Here is a 19,818-nt window from a genome sequence, read left to right on the forward strand (position 1 = left end):
AAGAACATTTATAAAATGATGACAGAATGGAATATACCACAATCCTTAAATGCCATGAAATCAAATACATTTGAGAAATTGGATAACCTCAATTCTAATAGCCAACATTACCCAATGAGTTTATATAATAAAAAGTTAAGTGTGTTCTAATATATAATGTTCAAATGACATATGTTTATACCTTATTGATATCAGAGAAAATTCCAAGGAGATATATTTTAACTCAGCTTAATAAATTGAAACAAAAATGGGACCAAAGAAATCGGTTTTCAAATAATCACAAGTACAAAAATAATAAGCATTTTTCTTTTTCTATTCTTCTCATATTTAATTATGCCATCATTTTGAATTATCCAAGCCACATAAAGAGGCTCAGGTAGTGTTTGTGCCAGGAGCAATTTTAGACCGGAGCCTGAGAATGAACCCAGGAATGAAAACAGTGCATGTTCGTCAGAAGTTTGAGTGAAATAAATCGGGCTGAATTCAGGACTGGGGCATGTTTCAAAAGAAGAGTGGGAAAGGATTCTCAGAGGTCGGGCTCTTGCTGTTGAATTGTTAACGTGCTCTTCAGCTGTCCCAGCTGGGACTGTCCATCAACAAAGAATGTGAAGAATGCATGACTGGTACAGAAATCTAAGTGAAACAGATGAAGTTTCCTTTTCCCCTGACCCCTCGTGGGGGTGCCACAAGGGAGATGGGGGATCCATACCCCCAGACCCCCTGGTAAGCAGTCAGCATCCAGGATACTTACTCCTTGTTAAAGAAAGGATCATGCTCAAATATAATCCCTTTCTTTTAATTCTTCCATTAAGCAAATGATTTTTGAGCACCCACTAATGAGTCTGGCAAACTTCTAAATCCTGGGAGTAAAACCATAAATAATTCAGACAAGGCTCTTAAGAACGTACATTCTGATGGTGGGGAAATAAACAGGTAAACAAGTCAATAAACCAAATAACTTTAAAAATGCTGTAGAGTTTAAGGAATACGGTGTATGACAAGAACAAGGGCAAGAAGGAGCCCTCATTATTGGAAAGGAATTTCTGAGATCTCATGGGAAGGCCTGTAACAATATGGGGGAAAGGGTAGGAGGCAGAGGTCAGGGTCTCAAGATATGAACAATCTTGGAGTGTTTAAGGAACAGAAAATGGCAGAAAGTACATTACTGGGAGAAATTTTAGCAATCTAAGACAAAATTCTGTAATTCCCAGGTGGCATTTGAATAAGGGAGAATTCTTCGTTCCCAAACTTCAGGATGGTAAGAAATGGAAGAGGTGTTTATTGAATTACTATTAGGAGCGACACCTAGTGTCTGACTCGGGGGTAGGGGTGAGTGGGATCTAACTGTACCCTCGTAATCTCTCTCTGAAGAACAGATTATTGTTCTCATTTTGTAGATGGGGAAACTTAGGCTGAAAGATTAAAAAACCTGCCCAAAGATACATAATACGTGGTTGGTACCGGATCTGAATTGAGTCTTTCAGGTTTTAAAGTCTAGTTGCTTTCATTACACTTCATTGCTCCATGTCATTTACTAGACAATCTTGGTGTTAAAACACACAGAGATTCATCATAAAGCTTTTGTGCCACTAATATAAAAAAAAAAGATTGTAATTAATAGCAGAATTAAAAAGTGAACCGATTGGAAAAAATTAAGATTTATTTTTAGAAATTTAAAATTAAATCTATTGTCCTCTTCTAGCCCAATTAAGAATCTCTTCTCAATAATGCAGAGGGTTGAAGAGTCTCATTTCCTCAACTCATCTTCTGCATCTCTGTATAGCTCTTGTCAAGGCTTGAATGGACATTCTTTACCTGATTAAATGTCCAGTAGCCTATGGCTTGATATTGGGAGTACAGGTTTTGATACACTTCTACAATGGGAGGCCTATAAGTTTTTAGTGAATTCATAGGCAGAATCATCTCACGGATATAGTCTTGCCTATTTCACAACTTAGCTTGTACCATTTCCCTAGTAATGCTGTGTGACTATAGAAATACGTAAGTGGAGTCCACAGTGCCAGGTACACAGTAATACTAGTGGTTTTTTACTACGATTAGAGCCTGGGATGTACACCGGCGTTATTATGTGGAAAAATTCTGGTAGAATCATCATGGAAAACAATCCGGGTTATCAGCGCACAACTTCATTACTGTATTCATCATTACTTTTAACAGAGAGCTAGTATTGTTATATCCTCTCTTCATTCATTCATTCAGTTACTTATCTGTCCAATCAATCTTTCCACAAACATTTATTGAACTACCTGCTATGTCCTCTTTTAGGCACAAGGAATATATTAATGAAAGAAAAAAAGAGTTAGGAACTAAACAATATATCAATGAATAAAACATAATAATCCTCCCTCCCAGAGGGAGAGACAAACAATAAACATAAAAACGAGGACATTCTAGAGCATATTAAAAGGAGTTATGTGCTCTGGGAAAAACAGAGGATGACAGTGGGATGTGAAATGCTGGCTTCTATGTACAATTTTTAAAAGGATGGTAGAGGTGGGCTTGACTGAGAAAGTGACATTTGAGCCAACACTTGGAGGAGCTGATGGAGTGACCCACGCAGCTGTCTGAAGGAAGGGAGTTAAGGCAGAGGCAACAGCCAGTGCACAGATTCTGAAGTGAGAGGCTGCCTCGCATTTTTAAGAGAAAAGAGGCCTGTTTTGTTGGAATGGAGTGAGCAGGGGAGAGTTAGAGGAGTTCAGACACATTATGGGGCCTCAAATCACAGAGAACTTCAGGGCCACTGTAAGGATTCTGACTGAATTTGGGAACCTTTGGAGAATTTTGAGTAGAGCAATGGCATGGTTTGAATTTTAGGAGTTCACTCATGCTGTTTTGTTGAGACTATATGACCAGGCAAGGGTGGAAGTAAGGAATCCAGTGGGATGGCTATTTCAAGAATCTATGTAAGAGATGCTAGAGACTTAGACCAAAAGTGGTAGCAGAGGAATTGTTTCGAAGTGGTTAGATTCTGGATACATTTTGATGTTTGAATCAAAAGGATTTCTTGATAGGTTAAATGGGGGTGTTCGAGAGAAAGACAGGCATCAAGGATCACTCTTAAGGCTTTTTAGCCTGAGCCACCATCAAGATGGATTCCCATCAGCTGAGTTGAGCTGGAACAGGGTTTTGGCGTGTGAAAGACAAAACGCACCAGACAATCAAGGAGGTGATTTTATTCAGTCTGTTGCAGTCGGGAGAAAGTCCACTTAATGACGGCCATCTCAAAGAAAAGGAAAGAGGCCTTGAGGGAGAGGCCAGTGCTCAAGGGAGTCATCAAGTTGTCTTATGGGAGTCATGAGGAAGAATGGAGATGAGTTATCTTGAAATATTTGAGGGCAGGGAGGTGTTTTGTGACTAGCCTTTCTTCGAATACAAAAGGGTGGGAGCAGAGGGCTCAGGTAAAGTTAAATACTGTCTGTGAGGAAAAACGTGAGTTTAGTTTTGGACTTACTAGGTTTAAGATTTCTGTTAGACTTCCTAGTGAAAATCTCTTTAGTATTTCCTTGCCTGTCATCAAGATGTTGGCTGTATCCAGCTGTGAACTGTCACACTGCACATAAAAATATGTAATTTGAATAATCAATTTTATATCATTTCAGCATGCAGACGAAGTCTCCAAATTACTTTTTTCTTATATAAATATTTTTAACAACCTTCATATTATGAAAATTATTTATTTTAATGAAATTGAGCTGAGTTTTCCTTCATCTGACACTTCAGATATTCCATATCTCAGGGACAGGATTCACGAATCATGAAAGACTGCCTGGTACTAGCAATGATTGATTTCATATTCACACCTACCTACGTGTATCATTTGTTTTTTTCCCATTTAGGCAAGTAAATGTCCAGCAAATTAGAAAAAGCATATCTATCTTTAGTAAAATTTGCCTACAGATATGTGAAAACTTTTTTGAGAACTATATACAGTAAAATATATGAAATGGTGCATTCAGTTATAGTGTTATAGATTCACGGTCTGGATTTTCCCCAAATGTTCTACCTAGAGTGCCTCATATTTCATGTGAATTTCAGGACAGACAGTTTGATCAAGCAGTCAGAGAAGTGATAGGAAATGTAGGCCTTTTGGGGAAAAGACAAGAAAAAAGTAGACTACAAATAATATATGTATGTGGAATAAGAAATGAGTGAAGTTAGAAGTTTTAGGTGGGAAAGAATGTTGAGTTTAGAAATTTTAGAAGTTAAATTTAAAGTACAAAAGATAAAAAGACCAAGAACAAACTAGTTTTGTCCAAGGATGAAAGGCACTCATGAAATGTAATACAGATTTTAAAGGGAATCTGATTTAGACCATTCCCATTATTTTGGCGAAAGAATGACTGAATATAAAAATAATCCATCATTGTGATCTATTTTATGTATCTGTTTCTGTCTTTAGAAGAGCATACTTGTAACAAATTTTCTTGATTAATATAGGAAAAGAGCTCAGAAACCAATGTAAACTACACTATTACCTCATTTATTTCTCATAACAATCTTACAATCTGATACCATTATATTCTGCATTGTACAAATAAGGAAATTTAGAAAGTGAGGTAAATTATCAAGTAATGCTTTTTTTTTTGTGGAAAGAAGTAAGTTGAAGAGGTGGGATTCAAACCCACTCTAGAATCTCTTAACCATTACACCTAGTACTACTTTTCATTTATACATTGTACAAGTTGTATCATTTTTGCTTTGTTTTCATTTTTTTCTGGACTAACATTCCTGTAACTTTTGCAAGGAAGGTATTTCTTTCTTAACTTTTTGTTAATTCTTCTATTCTCTTCTGAATGATCTATTGTGTGTCTCTTTTATTACATAATACTCCCAGAATGAATTTCTTTTGGGACCAAAGCAATGCCAATGAAATTCATTTAGTTGTATTAAATACTATATTTAATGAAGAATAAAATGTATTAAAATTTTTTGTTAGTGACACATAATTGACATCTTTTATTTTTTCTTATGTTCTTCGGTGTTCTGTTTTTGTTAGTGTTATAAAACACTGTAATCACTGTTTCCTATGTGAACAATTTCACATTTTTTAATCAAATGAACTATTTTTTATTGTTTTTATCCCATTTTTCCAAATTTTCAGGCTCATACTCTATTTTAATCCTAATTTCAAAAGTATTATCATTCTCTTAATCATTTATAAATTTGATTAGTATTAAAATCTTCACTCTAAGCTTTTAATGAAAACATTCAATGATATTGGATTCTAAAGGCCTTCTGTAGAATTCTAAATAGCATTTTCTCCCCATCAGTTCAATCAGAATATCTTACATTTGCATATTACTCTCTGGGCTTGTTTCTTTGCCAAAAGCATGTTTATTTTTGGGTTTAAAATTTTTTTTTGTTTTTGTTTGTTCAATAGGACTGTCTAACCAATAACGTAATTTTAGTTTCTCCCATCTCGTATCACAGAAGAAATTACAGACACTTAATATTGCCTTGAATCATAATTCCTATGTAGAGCTATTTTGGCTACATGTGCTTGTGGTCATCTTGCCTTTCCAACTGCCAAAATTCTAACTGTTTCCAAGGGTTGCCTGCAAGGGCTAACTCAGTTAAAAAAAACATATCAGGCTCAGTGCACCTGCAATAGTCAACCTGGTGACTTTAGGAATGCAGTTCCAGCCATGGATCCTGGAGCTGGTCAATACTGGGTAATCCACTAAGTTAATCATCAGAGAAATTATGAACTTGGTTGCATGCTGTAGCTAAAATCTGTGTGAAAGAGATAATTCAAAATTTAGCATATCATTGAATTATCTGTCTGGAATTAACCTAATGTTTATCACAAGAATCTGAGTCTTGGTGTATTCTTTGGTTTTTCTATACTTCTTTGCAAGGCACTTAATGTTAACTCCCTGGTTTCTTAAACTGTCAAGGCTAATGTCAGGCAAGATGTCGATCAAATCTCATTTTTTCAATGTGAAACTTCTAGCTTCTGTTTGGGATTCTGCCAGAATAGCTTTATTATTAGAAAGTCCTCAAGTCAATCTTTCTCTATTGTCTTCTCAAAAATAACTCAATAAAATGCAGCTTGAAGGGAACTTTTTCTTTCTTTTTCTTTTTGTTATCCTTCAGAGGTTGTTTCTGATCAGGAGGGTTAAAAAAATAAAGTAATTTGACATTTTAAATTGAATAGGAGAAAGAACTCTATTATGTACCTTTCATTACTGTCCTTTGTTCTGAGGATAACAGGTAATTGATAGAACATTTGGATCTTTCCAGTCATCTACCCTCCCATGTCTTGTTCAATTGACAAGTGTGTAGTTTGCATCTTCATACTATAATTTAGAACTGTAAGAATTCTTGCTGTATTGAGGTGAATTGTGCCATAATTGTTCCAGAGTTTTTTTAAAATACTATGAATTCTTAACTGATTCATAGAAAAGTGCTAATCTTGGTAGTCTTTTTATATCTACATTATAGATAACATTATTTTGTAGTTCCTGGACATCAACAAAAATTTATTTATTTACTATATAAATATTTTATAGGGAAAATGGAGACTTTCTGGTTTATTATGTTAAACACATTTTATTAATAAAGTTATTTAAATAATCACTCCTATAATGACACACAGGAAAAGGAAATGAATGACGTTAACATCAGAAATATGCATAATGAAGTGTAATATATCTGTCACATTTTTTGTGTGTAGATGAGTCTGAAGGAAAGATGTTATTCAGGAAAATGTCTGTTGAGAAACCCTTGGTGCTGAAAGAGCAATTCACTTTATTTTCTATTTATGGTACTTAACTCTCCACACTTCAGTAGCGTATGTTTTTAGTAGTTTAAATTATGCAGCATGTTGACAAGAAAGAGACACAAAGATGCACTGAAACAAAGTAGATAGGCAGATACACAACAGAAATGAAAGAATTCAGGAAGTCAGAGATTTTACTAAGTAGGGCAATGGGTAGCATGCGGTAGCTAAAATCTATGAGAAAGAAATAATTCAAAATTTAGCGTAAACTTTTCTTAGTAATAAAGCATATCAGGGCTAAGTTCAGTGTTCCAGATTAATCCCCCTCTCACAAAAGCATATTTACTGACCTGCTGTTGTCATATTTCTCCTTCCTGAAATAAAATTCCTTTTATTTTCCTATGGAGAATATACATAACAGTGTGTCTAGATGGGATTCAGAAGAGAACAAAAAGACATGAAAAGTTTTCTGGGTCACAAGAGTCAAAATTATAAAGTCTGTGCTTCAAACTTCAGAGCCTACAGTTCATGTGTTCCTTTCTCACTAGATAGATGTGTGGATCTCCAAGTGTGGTCCCTGGACCAGCAGCTTCAGTATCACCTGAGAACTCGTGAGAGGTGCAAATTCCCAGGCTTCACCTTGGATCTACTGAATCAGAATGTCTGAGTGGAGTCCAGCAACTTGTGTTTTAACAAACCCTCCAAGTGATTTTAGTGCATGTTGTGAGAACTTCGGGGCTAGCCTCTTGCTAATTCACAGTGTGGCTCTTAAACCAGCAGCAAATGTATCACCTGGAAATGATTAAGAATTTCAGATTCTTGGGCCCTACCCCAGACCCAGAAAACCAGAATAAGCATTTTAGCTAGATACTCAGATGATTCTTCTGCCCATGAAAATTTGAGAAGCACAGGGCTAGTAGCCATTTTCTCATGGTTTTCCGTCTTGGGTGCATAGTGAAACCACCTGGGGATGTTTAAAAGAGTACCTCCACAGATTCTGATTTAATTGCTCTGGATGTTTTCTAGACACCAGGCATTTTTTCAAAGCTCCTGGGGTGATTCAAGTGGGCAGGTAAGGTTGAGAACTATTTCTTTAAGCCCTCAAACAGAGTTTATTTACTTTTGTTTTTGACCAGCTTCTTTATATGATTTCCAACCTTGCAGGACATCTTAATCTTCAGCTACATTAGTAATAGAGGAACTTCTCAGGTAAGAGAGGTGATTATTTCATTTTATGCTGAATGCTCAGATCATACCCAAAGCACTGCCTTCAGCTCTGGGCTAACATCTGGAGACATGTAGAAGAATGCAGAAAAACTATAGCATGCTTAGAGGGGTGGAACCAAGAGAAGTCCTGCACGTCATCCTGTGAGAGAAATAGTTATAGGAATTTGTAATGTTTAGGCAGCCAAAGTGATCTTTTTAAACATAATTCAGATTTTATCACTTACATGCTTGTCACTTGCCTTTGGATTTGGAAAGAAATCTAAGTCTTTAACCAAGTCCCTACATGATCTGGGGCTGCCTCCCTCTCCCGCCTCATCTCACACTTCTTGCTCCTCCCATTTCTCACCCTCTCCAGCCACAGCTATATGTCTTCTTTATGTCCCGAGGTCACTCTAGTTTTCTTACCTGAGAGTGAAATCATGTTCTGTTCTTTCTGCCTAAAATGCTTTCCCCACAGGTAGAGCTTCATCTTTCATGTCTCTACTCAGATATGGTTCTTTCCTTTGTGCTCAATCTCTGCCAGTAACTTTTTGGTACAAAAGCCTACTTCAGTTCTTCCTGACACCTCCTGTGATCTGTAATTAACTTGTTTGCTTATACGTGTTCTTGTTTATTATCTTCCTTGCTAGAATGTGAGTTTGATGAGGACAGAGACCTTACTGGATTTCTCCATTACTGTCTTCACAATGTCTAGAGCATGCCCAGCACAGAGTAGGAGGTAAGTAACAATTCACTGAATGGCTGAAAAATGAAGGAAAAGAGAAGACTTTGGCTACCATGATAGTGGTTTTCAAATATTTAAAAACTGTAACTGGAAAGGAGTTCAGATTTGAATGGCTATCACTAAACCCAAAAGATGAACATTGTAAGGGGACTAACAGATAAAATATTCACAAAACTGAAAGGAGCAATAGGCAGCCAGGGGAAGAAGTAAGATGTCATAAGTAGATGGGTACAGGTTTCAGCTGGATGGCATTTGAAAGAGTTGTCAACGAGGTGACTCAAACATTTGGAAAGTGATGGGTTTCAATGATCACTGATGTCCTATTCAATCTCATGACTCTAAGAGAACGAAAATGAAGGAGGGCTGCTAAGGACAGGTGCAGTGTTGATGTTGAAAATATAGAGCAGACAGTCTTACAGCAATGGAGAAAGGCAGAAACATTTCAAGAGTCAGGCACAAGACCTGTAAAGAATGGTAATAAAGCCTAATTTTTTGGTGTGTTTTGGAGCAACCAGCTCATCAGTAGGCCTGAAGGTCACCATCGTATCATTGCACAATATCATTCATAGTAACATTTATATGTTCCTTTCTTAAAAGTGTGATATGTTCATAGTCATTTTTCACTTTGTAAAAATATTGTAAACGTAAATTTTATTCATTATCTATCTATACTATCTCAATGGCTTTTGAGTATACATCATATAATCATTTATGAAACCAATCTTACATGAATATATTTGAAGAGAAATCTTTGTGTAACTTTATGCTTATGCTATAAAGATAAGTTCCTAGCAAGGAAAATATTAGTTTGAAGGCTATTCAAATATTTATGGCTTTAATAATTGTTATTTATAAGATTGAGTCATTAATATTATTTGTTTAAAGAATCAGGCAAATGAAGTAATTTATTTTGGAAAGAATTCTACCCAACATAATTAAAAGAGTTTGGGTATGTAAAATTATGAAATCAACTTTCAAAAAGTCACCTATCCAGAAATATCTGTTCACCAAAGATCCCATAGCCAAGATGCTACACTCTGTCTAAATTTGTATACAGGGATTCATATCGCTTGAACAGAAATGTGCTTTAGTACTACACATAATATACATATAATCCCATTGTCCTTATCAGCATTTTCCACTCCTTCAGTGGAAATGCATTGTCATAATTAAGCTGATCTCCTTTTTAGTAATGAAAAAGAGATTACTGGGCTAAAATTGATCATTCATTGATCTCTACTGTATCCATATATTGAACAGATGTTTCAACCTCCACTTCATTTTGATATTTAGACTTATTCCTCATGTTTCCAGTCAACAAACCTCATCAGAAGTGTTCAGTGGATGGGGCGGGGGTGGGAGGGTAATAGCTCAGTGGTAGAGCACATGCTTAGCATGTATGAGGTCCTGGGTTCAATCTCCAGTACTGCCTTAAAAATTTTTTTTTAGAAGTGTTCAGTGGGAATTCCATAGAAAGGCCTGGTACCAACTACATATTAAGGTTATTTCTATAGGGTAGCTCTACCTCACTTTGGATATTCAGCTGTTTCTTTTTTGTTGTGTGTTTTCATTAAATTGTTTATCAGTGAGCTCAAGGCTTACAACAAATGTGGGTGATTAATTTCTGGAATGGCTTATGGATGTCCTGACAGAGAATTATAGATTCTGACTAATCAAGATGTTCACAGCACTTAAATTCCAGTTTACCAATGCTGCTGCCGAGTATATAGTTAGAACTTTGGAGGAGAATCTCTTAACCAGATGATAACACAGTTCATGCTTTTTTTCCTGCATCAAGATGAAATCATGAGTGGTCTGTCTGAATCCTCAAATCTTCGAGGTTACATTTAATTATCTGTGTTCCTTGCTCTATTTAGTCCTTTGCCAAAGTTTGTCGTTTTTACTTTATATTATTTTCTAAATCTGGTCTTCTTTTATCCCGTAACTATAGTCCTCTATCACATTCTCTTTACCTCTTTCCTGAATTATAAATTTATACAATGTTTATTGGAAATGCAGTTGAAGAAACTAGTAATTACGGAGGCCTTTCCGTAAGCTAGGCATCATATAGACACGTTTCAAACATTATTTAATTTTCACCAAAATCATGGAGGCTCTATTATTATTCCTATTTTATACACGGGGAAACTGAGGTACCAAGCTGTTCTCTACTATAGACAATACCTTGTTTGAACCTAGTTGTGCTTGCTTTACAGCTCTCTCCACATTGCCATTCACACTATCTCTATAATTAGTTTGAGTGCCTACTGTGTTCCAGAAATTAATTGTGTAGATCTGTGGATATGAAATGAATAAGACATAATCCTTTTCCTGGGTGAGTTCATATTTCAAAAGGGAAATAGGCCTATATACCCATTAGACAATTCTGTAACACAAGTATATTTGGGAAAGGGTAGAATGAGCAGATTCAAGAAAATAAGGAGGATGGTTGTGAGGACCAGAGGTGAGTGAAGGAAAGAGGAAGAGGCCCCTTTTCTTTGCTGAAACCTGTGTTTCAAAATAACAGTGACTGGCAGACTTACACTCTAGCTGGATATAGGGCTCAACCAACTGGAACTGGGGTTTCTCTTTCTGTCTCTCATCTCTACAATGTTCTGGTTGACTCTGGCCCCAAGAGGGTTCTCGCCTCATGATCTGTAGCAGCTGTTCATCTTTTGTGGTCTGGTCTTCCAATGCCATGGAAAAAAGAGTGAACGTTTGCCCCAGGATTCCTATAAGTATCTCTTTATCTCTAATTTGGTGCCATCATTGAGCCAATCAATCTGGCCCAGGATATTGTGCCATGCTATTTGGTTTAGGTCCGTTTCACACACCATCCTTAAGCTATCTGTGGAGGTCCACCTGGAGCCCATGTACTGAGAGGGAGGGAGAATTAGCACCAGGGCACTGTTACCAGGAGAAACACAAGTGGGTCCTGGGTGCTAAAAACAGCCATTCACAAGTGTCATTGTTCTCCACACACGTTGGCTTTTCTAGTGTTCCTTTCTCATTTCAGATACAGTTAAGTGCACCAAAGCCTTCTTCAATTCCATTCAAGAATCAAATACTGAGCATGTTTCATGCCTGGCCCTATGTTAGTTTCTGTAGAAAGAGAGCTGAGAAAGACATAGATCCTACCTTCAAGAAGCTCATGGGCAAGAAAATACTTAATCTCTCTTGTCTCTAAATAACTGACATATTTTCTTATATTCTATTGACATAATTTAATCTTTTGGCTTCATCAGTAGTAGGTTTATCTGTCTCAGATTGTAGGTTTATGGAAGAGGAACCTGCTCTTTCTAGTTTGTTTTGTACTAGTTCTCAGTTTTTCAGACAACTACTTTTCAGTGAAGAGTCTTCCAATGGACATTACTTTTCCAAGGGATAAAAGAATATTGAGAATTGATGAAGTTTATGTTTAGCTTCAAGTAGAATCACACATGCTGGCAACAGATCAAAGTAATGGGTGGGAACTTCGCAACTTTCTTTGTGAACTGCATTACTGTTTAACTACTTCTGTTTTTAAAGCACCAAAAAGTACCTAATTTTTCTTTAATCTGTCATATAAACTGTCAGATTTTACATATTTCTATGATGCAACTCATTGTGTATTCAAAAAATTTTAAAAAGCTTCTACCAAAGCAAGTGACTTGTGGCATGACCTCCTGACACAATCCAACCAAAACTTATTATTGTTATTTTTAAGAGACTTTAGGAGACACTTTAAAACAAGAATTATGTTTTAATATTGATCAACTATTCATTTATGACATAGTTAAGAATGTTACTTGTTACTAATCATGTGACTTAAATAATGCAAGTTCCCAAAGGGAATGTATTTTCTGTCTGCTTACTTACTATTTGTAGCCCCTTGGATCCAGATCTTTGTTATTAGTTTTTTTTTTTCCCCTTCTTTCCATTGTCCAGCATGAGTTTTGTGGTTCCTTGTCTTCCCTCCTTATTCATCCACTTCCTTCTGTGTAAGCCTCCGTACTTGATAATACCTGAATTTTTGTGATGGATCCTTTGTTTTTCTTCCTTTTTCCTCTTGTCTTGTGTTAATATCTGTATGTATAAATATACATATGTACATATATATATGTCAGTATGTATCTGTCTATTAAGTTTTATCTAGTTAAAACAAAAACATTGCATTTATTTAGACAAACATGCATATTACCATTTCACAGAAAGGGAGCAGAGTTTAAATGACTGATCTGAGGTCTCTTAATTAGTCAGTTCCCCAGGTGTCAGTAGAAGAAATTCCTCCTGATGTATGTTTCTAATAACCATAATTAAAGATTTTTGTTTTTCATGTTTATGTGCATGCTATTAGATGTATACAAGTTCATGAATATTATTTCTTGGTGGATTGTTACTTTTATTATTATATACATTTCTTCTTTATCTTGGTTAATGACTTTTAATCTTATTTTGCCTGATATGAATATTCTTACTCAAGCTTTTTAAGGGTCTAGTATTTTGATATCTCTGTTCCTTTCCTTTATTTTCAAATCTTAAGTTTAGCTTTATTTTTTCTAGGTTTTTTGAAAGCAGAGTATAGGTTGGAATTAAAGAAAAGTCCATGGATAACTGCTATAATTAGAACTATTTCCAGTTTTTTTGGTGGTAATTCATATGTTTGAACTTATTTCTGCTATCTTACTTTGTATTTTGTGATTCTTTTTTTCCCTCCTTGCTTTCTGTTGGATTGATAATTTTTCTTTATTCTGTTATTTGAAAGCTGTAATTTAAACATTTATTGTGTCAGTGTTACTCTTAAAATGTTAAGATAGATTTTGAATTTTATTTTTTCTAGATAGGACTTCCATTATTTAGTATTTCTTTTCCTAAACATGACAAAAGTATTAGTATGCTTTAAGTATGCATTAAACATCCTTCTGCAATTTTATTATTATTACCTAGAATTTTATTTTTACCATTTAATCACACAAGTGATTTATTTATATTTTAATATTATTAAAATAGCTGACATTTTATTAGCTTCTGTGGTTTGTATTTCTTTTGGTTATGTACACCTTTAATAGTTCCTTTACTGATGGTCTGTGGATGGGAAATTTTCATAAAGTCTTTGTCTGAAAGTATCTTTTTGTTCCTTTCACTACTTAATGTTGGTTTTAACTATGTAACAAGTTCTGGATTGATAATTTTTGTTTTTGTTTTTTTGTCTAATTGATATTTTGTCCAGTTGGTAAGAGGGGTATTAAATCTCCAACTAAGAGGATGGAATTTTCTATTTTTTCTTTCTATTCTGTCAATTTTTGCTTTATATGTTTTGATGGACTGTTATTATGTCTTCCTTATGAATTAAGCCCTTTATCATCACAAATTTTCTTTTTTCTTTAGCTCTTATATAGTCTTTTTCTTGAATTCTCTTTTATGTGATAGTACAGACATTTTAGCCTTTTTAAGCATACTGGTTGCATGGTATTTTTTTTTCATTTCTTTACTTTCATTTAAAATTTTTACATTTTACTTTTTATCTTTATTTTTTAATATAACATGCATCTCTTTATATTGTATATATTTTTTAAAAATCCATTCTGAAAATCCTTGACTTTTAATTGGAGTGTTTAGTACATTACTAATTAATAAAATTACTGTTGCGATTATAATTAGGTCTCCTATCTTATTATTTGGGAGTTTTTTTTTTTTTAGTCCTTTTAAAATATTTTGTTTCTCTGTCTTTTTGTATTAAATGGGATCATTTGAATGTTTTCAGAATTCCATCTTAATTTATCTATTTTTACAATCTGTAACTTCATATAACTTCTTTTAATTATGCCCTTTAATTTACATCTTTAATTCTCCCACAATCTCCAGAGAGTTAATATTATACCACTTCACATGAAATAGAGAAACCTTTGAATAATATAGGTCTATTTACCCCCCATTCCTTACATCTCAGTTATCATATATATTCCATCATACTTTTTAAACTCACAAGACAGTGTTACAATTTTTGCTTTAAATAGTCCTATGTGTTTAAAAGAAATGAAAAGGAAATACACTTCTTATATTTGCCAGTTCTATGTTCTTCATTCTTGCCCGAAGATTCAAGTTTCCATCTGGTATCATTTCCCTTCTGCTTGAAGAACTTCCTGTAGTATTTCTTGAAGAATAGGTCTCCTGGCTATGTATTTTCTTTTATTTTATTTAAAAATGTTTTTATTTCACTTTCCTACTTGGGAATATTTTCACTGGATACAGAACACTGAGGTGACAGTCCTTCCACCCCTTTGCCACCCCTAGCTTTTTAAAGATGTTGTTCCACTGTCTTCTGGCTTTCAGTAACTTCAATAAGAAGTTAATGATAATTCAGATTGTTATTGTCCTATGTGTAATGTATCATTTTCCTTTGGTTGCTTTCAACATTTACTTTGTTATTTTCAGTTTTCAGCAGTTTGACTATCATGTGCTCACACAGTTTTCTTCATAGTAGCCCTGCTTGAAGATCCTTGAGATTGCCGAATCTGTAAGTTTTTTTTTTAATCAATCTTGGAAAATTTTCACCATTTTTTATCCAAACATTTTTTTTCTAATTTTGTAAACATTCTAATTTTTGCTGTCATGACACTACTTATGTATATATATTTTTACAACTTTTCATATTGCCTAACAGGCCCCTAAAATTCTAGTCTTTTTAAAAATTAAAAAAAAAATTTCTGTTCCTCAGATTGCATTATTTCTATTGATCTAACTTCCAAGTTCATTGGCTTGTTACTGTCACTTTCATTCTATTAAACCCATCCAAATTCTTTTTTTTAATTTCAGATACGTTTCTAAGTTTCAGAATTTCCATCTTTTATTTATTGTATTTAAATTTATTTATTGTGCACATATTTTCCTTTATGTACTTGAGCATAGTTACAGCAGCTGCTTTAAAATCTTTGTCTACTACTTCTAATTTATGATCATCAAGGACTGGTCTCTGTTTATTATATTTTTCTCTTGAAAATCGATCATATTTTCCCGATTGAGTAATTTTGGATTTTATCCTAGATATTGTGAAATGTTATGTTGTGGAAACTCTGTTATATTCCTTCAAAGAGTGTTGGATTTGTATTTTAGCAGACGTCAATTTGGTTGCACTCAAATTGCAAACTCTGACTCTTGGGAAACAGCTCAAATCTTAGAAGGGGTTCTTTTATCTTTAGTGGAGTCTGTCCAATGCATGCATGGTTCAGGGATTAGCAGAGATTTGTGCAGTCTAAACACAGAACTTGGGGCTTTCCTTCTCTGGTTTCTTTTTTTCTAGACTTCCCCTCCTTCCCACTTTCCAGTGTTTGTGGTTGCTCTGAACTCTGTCCTGTGATTATTCAGGCAAGAAGGACTGTGGTTTTTCTATTAGAGTTTTAGCCACCCTGTGCAACATCAACCTCTATTTGCCCTCGGGCTTGACTCTGTAAAAAAATGGGAACCTCAACCCTTATTTTGATTCACTCTCTGGTACCTTCAGATTGTTGCTTTTTGTATTTTGTTCAGAGTTTAGAGTTGTTATGTACAGAAGAGTCAGGTGTGGTAGGAGCTTACATACCCAGATCATAAAGGAAACCTGATTGGTTCTTTTTAATATGAACTTGATCTTACATCTCTTCTGCCTAATTTGGTTTCATGATGTCTTGTTACTTCTACATGGAATGTTGCACCCTTAGTTTTCTTTGAAATCCTTCAACTATTACTTCAAACTCAAAACTTTATTAAATAAATTCTACTTCAAGTATAATCTATTTTTCTCATTGCTTTTTTTCAGCTTCTCATGTTTTTAATTTGTTTTAGAATTTTCAGCCTTATTTTGAGTGGGTTTTTTCCTCTATCGCCTGTATTATTGAGCTGTTGTATGGTTGACTCCATTTAGTTCTCTGGGCCCTCAGTCAAAAACTAGAACTCATAATCATACTCCAATAATGTATGGAAGTATGGAAGACCTACTAAGCAGTTTAACGAAGCTTCTAGTACTAAGCTTATGTTTTTTCTTGGGCTCACAGCTACCAATAAAGCTAAAAAGCCCCCATCAGCAGGTCTGCCAATTTTTTTTCTCATCTTTCACATGTAAGAGACCTCATATCAGGCCCTGATTTCAAGTAGTAACATGCCTGCCTGCATCTTGCATGAAACACTCTCATTCCCTTTCCTCTACAGGAGTCAAATTCCCACTGGCTGCTACTCATTTTTGACCTGGATGGCAACTCCCATCTATGCCGGATAGCCTGGATATTATCTTTTCTGTATATCTGGTTATGTCTCTGTTGGTTTCTCTTAATATTTCACCCACTATTGCTATGTGTTTGGAGCAGATGGTGTTCATAAACCGTGACTTCATTGCAAAGTTTCACCCTGAAGTCAAGTTCTCCTATCTTCTCTACTATATACAGCAATGCTTCTTATATCCTTGTTTCCCCATTTTGTGTCTATCAGAAAATACATTTAGTTTCCCTTTACATTTTATCCTTAAGCCAGGAGATGCAATCTTATTTGCATGAACTAGACCTCCTGGATTTTAGAATTAAGGTGAGGAAGATGGAGTTAGTGAGTATTTATTCATGAGACGGGATATCAACGGAGGAGGGAATGGTATTTTTGAAAAGGAGCCTTTCTAATTTGGGGGTTAAGATAACAGGGTGTAGCCAAGATGGAGTAGGGAGACAGTGTGCTCACCCCTCCCACAGGTGTACAAAAATTATAATTATTTACAGAGCAACTATCGATGAGAATGATCTGAAGAGTAGCAAAAAGACTTCCCACAACTAAAGGTATAAAGAAGGAACCACAATGAGAAGGACAGAAGGGCCAGAGACACAGCAGAATCCAGGAAGGCAACCCACAAATGGGAGATTAATCACAGCCCTCCCCAAGAAATGAGGGGTCTGAGCCTCACAAGGAGTCCCCAGCCTGGTGATTCTGCAACAGGAAGACGAGCCCCCAGAATGTCTGGCTTTGAAGGCCAGTGGGGCCTGCATATAGGAGCGCTGGAGAGTTGTAGGAAACAGAGACTCTGCTCTTAAAGGGCACATGCAAAATCTCACACATTCCAAGACCCAGGGCAGAAGTAGTAATTTCAAAGGAGCCTGGGTCAGACCCACTTGCTGTTATTAGAGAGTCTCCCAAAGAAGCAGGAAACAACTGGGTCTCCTCCTAAGGCCCAGTTCTGGCAATAATTTTTGGGAGCTCATTCTACCAGGAGGACACTGGTGCTGGGAGCTTATGTGCTTACCAGCCAGTCAGCAGCAGTCCAGAGACCCCACCAACCAGGCTCCATAGCTAGGTGCCCCAGGACATGGCCCCACCTACCAGCATAGTGGCACCAATCCTGGGGCTCTGCCAGCTATGTCAGGACCTGGATCCACTCACCAGTGGGCTGACAGCCTCCACACACTCCTGAAAGGGTATAGGTATGGTTCATGGTGGTGAGTCCAAGACACAGTGGAGGAGAACTAAGCACTGAAAATTCTCCTTTGATTGTGTGGCTATTCAATACCTTAGAAATAAGAAAGCATAATGTTCATTATAAAGTTGCTTATTTATCTGAACTATGATTTGTCTTGTCTCCACAGCCCCCAAACTTCAGGTTAATAACACTAATCTCGTCCATGGCTTATATGAGATTTTTGTGTATTTATAATCTTTAATGGAAATAGCATAGTGAGGCAGTACATAGACTGAATGTCATAAGAACCAGTAGAAAGTAGAACAAATCAGAGGTGAGCAGAAAACATACAATCCTTGGGTATTTGTATCAATCAAAAGGGGGGCTTTAGATTTCTGTTTGGATTTAGGCCTATTATATTAACTAGGAGATCCCAAGTTAACATGTGGTTACAAAAATGAGGTAGAGGTGGAAGGTAAAATGATCAAAGCTCTTGGCTGAGTGAGAGATGGTAAAAGATCAGCTTAAGACAGCCATAGGATCACACTGAAGTGTAGGTTGAGAGGATTTCCATCATCTGATCATCCATAGATGACTTCTGATCACAAGTATTTACAGAAGATTCTCCTTATTCGGGGTAGTGGTATTCTCCAAAGTTGCCACAAAGACTGAAAGAATGAATACTGAACTAAGGGAAAACAGGGTGAGGTCCCTGTGAGCCTCTGGTCACAACACTGACTGTGTGGTGACTGATGAATACATAATCTTCTTTTATGTGTGCTTCTGTTTAAAAACACCTTATTTAAATATATTGTTAACATTCCGTTCATGGCCACCAGTACTATAACTTGTTCAGAAAGAGTTTATCTAACATACGCATTTTCTTTAAGGCACATCAAGCCTTCCTGTGCTCAACAACACTATACAGGACTTTATTATTTGCTTGGGGATGTTTCAAACAGTGGAATGACCGAGAAAAAGCACAAAAATGTGAAAAATGTGGCACTAAACAGACCACAAAAAGGATGCTTGTTTATAGTACGAGAGCTGAAATAAGAAGGCAGAGTGTCGCCTTGTTCAGCCCCAGCTGGGATGTGGCCGTTGGATGACACACATTTTTGCTCCTCTGCACATGTCTGTGAATGACCTCAAGAGCTCAGCAGGTATTGATTTGGGGGTTGCAAATAACTTTTAGTGAGTAGGTTAAGCAAAGGATCCATAAATAAATAGCTTTTGAATATGTCTTCTCAGGCAAGGGAAACAAAAGCAAAAATAAACAAATGAAACTATACTAAACTAAAAATCTTTCACACAGTGAAAGAAACTATCAACAAAATGAAGAGGCAGTCTGATGAAGGAGAGGTGTAGTGGTTGTTGATTTGTTAACATTCAATTCATTTTGACAGGTGTCAACACGTGCTTAGGAGTTGGCAGCCACAGTAAAGTCTTCAATTCTATTTTTAATTTTCCACGTGAAAAGAAAAAAATAGAACATGACCTTTAATTACATATTCCTATTTCTCTACATGATTAGAGAAAATAATACTAGTTTAGCAATGTTGCTTCTTGTAGAGGTTTTGTTTTATGCAAAATGTGTATCTACTCCAGAAAACTGACAGAATAAGTTCCCCAAAATTTAAAGCTCAGAGGTTTACAGACTTATGTGTTCTTCCTAACTGAGTAAAAATTGTAGGAAACTCTGGAGTAATTTGATACATTAAAATCAATTTTACTCTA

General features: G+C 35.7%; 1 protein-coding gene across 6 annotated transcripts in view; it reads right to left on the bottom strand.

The window, feature by feature from the left end:
• RGMB (repulsive guidance molecule BMP co-receptor b) overlaps nucleotides 1-19,818 on the bottom strand; it is a 686,402-nt gene that overhangs the window by 29,363 nt on the left and 637,221 nt on the right. For 5 of the 6 annotated variants that reach the window (XM_072958353.1, XM_072958360.1, XM_072958355.1 and 2 more), the window contains one exon: nucleotides 12,552-12,758. The gene's annotated coding sequence lies outside the window, so the exon portion shown is untranslated. Of the gene's footprint in view, nucleotides 1-12,551; nucleotides 12,759-18,065; nucleotides 18,169-19,818 lie in introns of those variants that run through there. The other variant, XM_072958359.1, reaches the window with a different exon arrangement.

The sequence above is a fragment of the Vicugna pacos genome, chromosome 3 (assembly GCF_048564905.1).
Source record: "Vicugna pacos chromosome 3, VicPac4, whole genome shotgun sequence".
Classification (NCBI taxonomy): Eukaryota; Metazoa; Chordata; class Mammalia; order Artiodactyla; family Camelidae; genus Vicugna; species Vicugna pacos.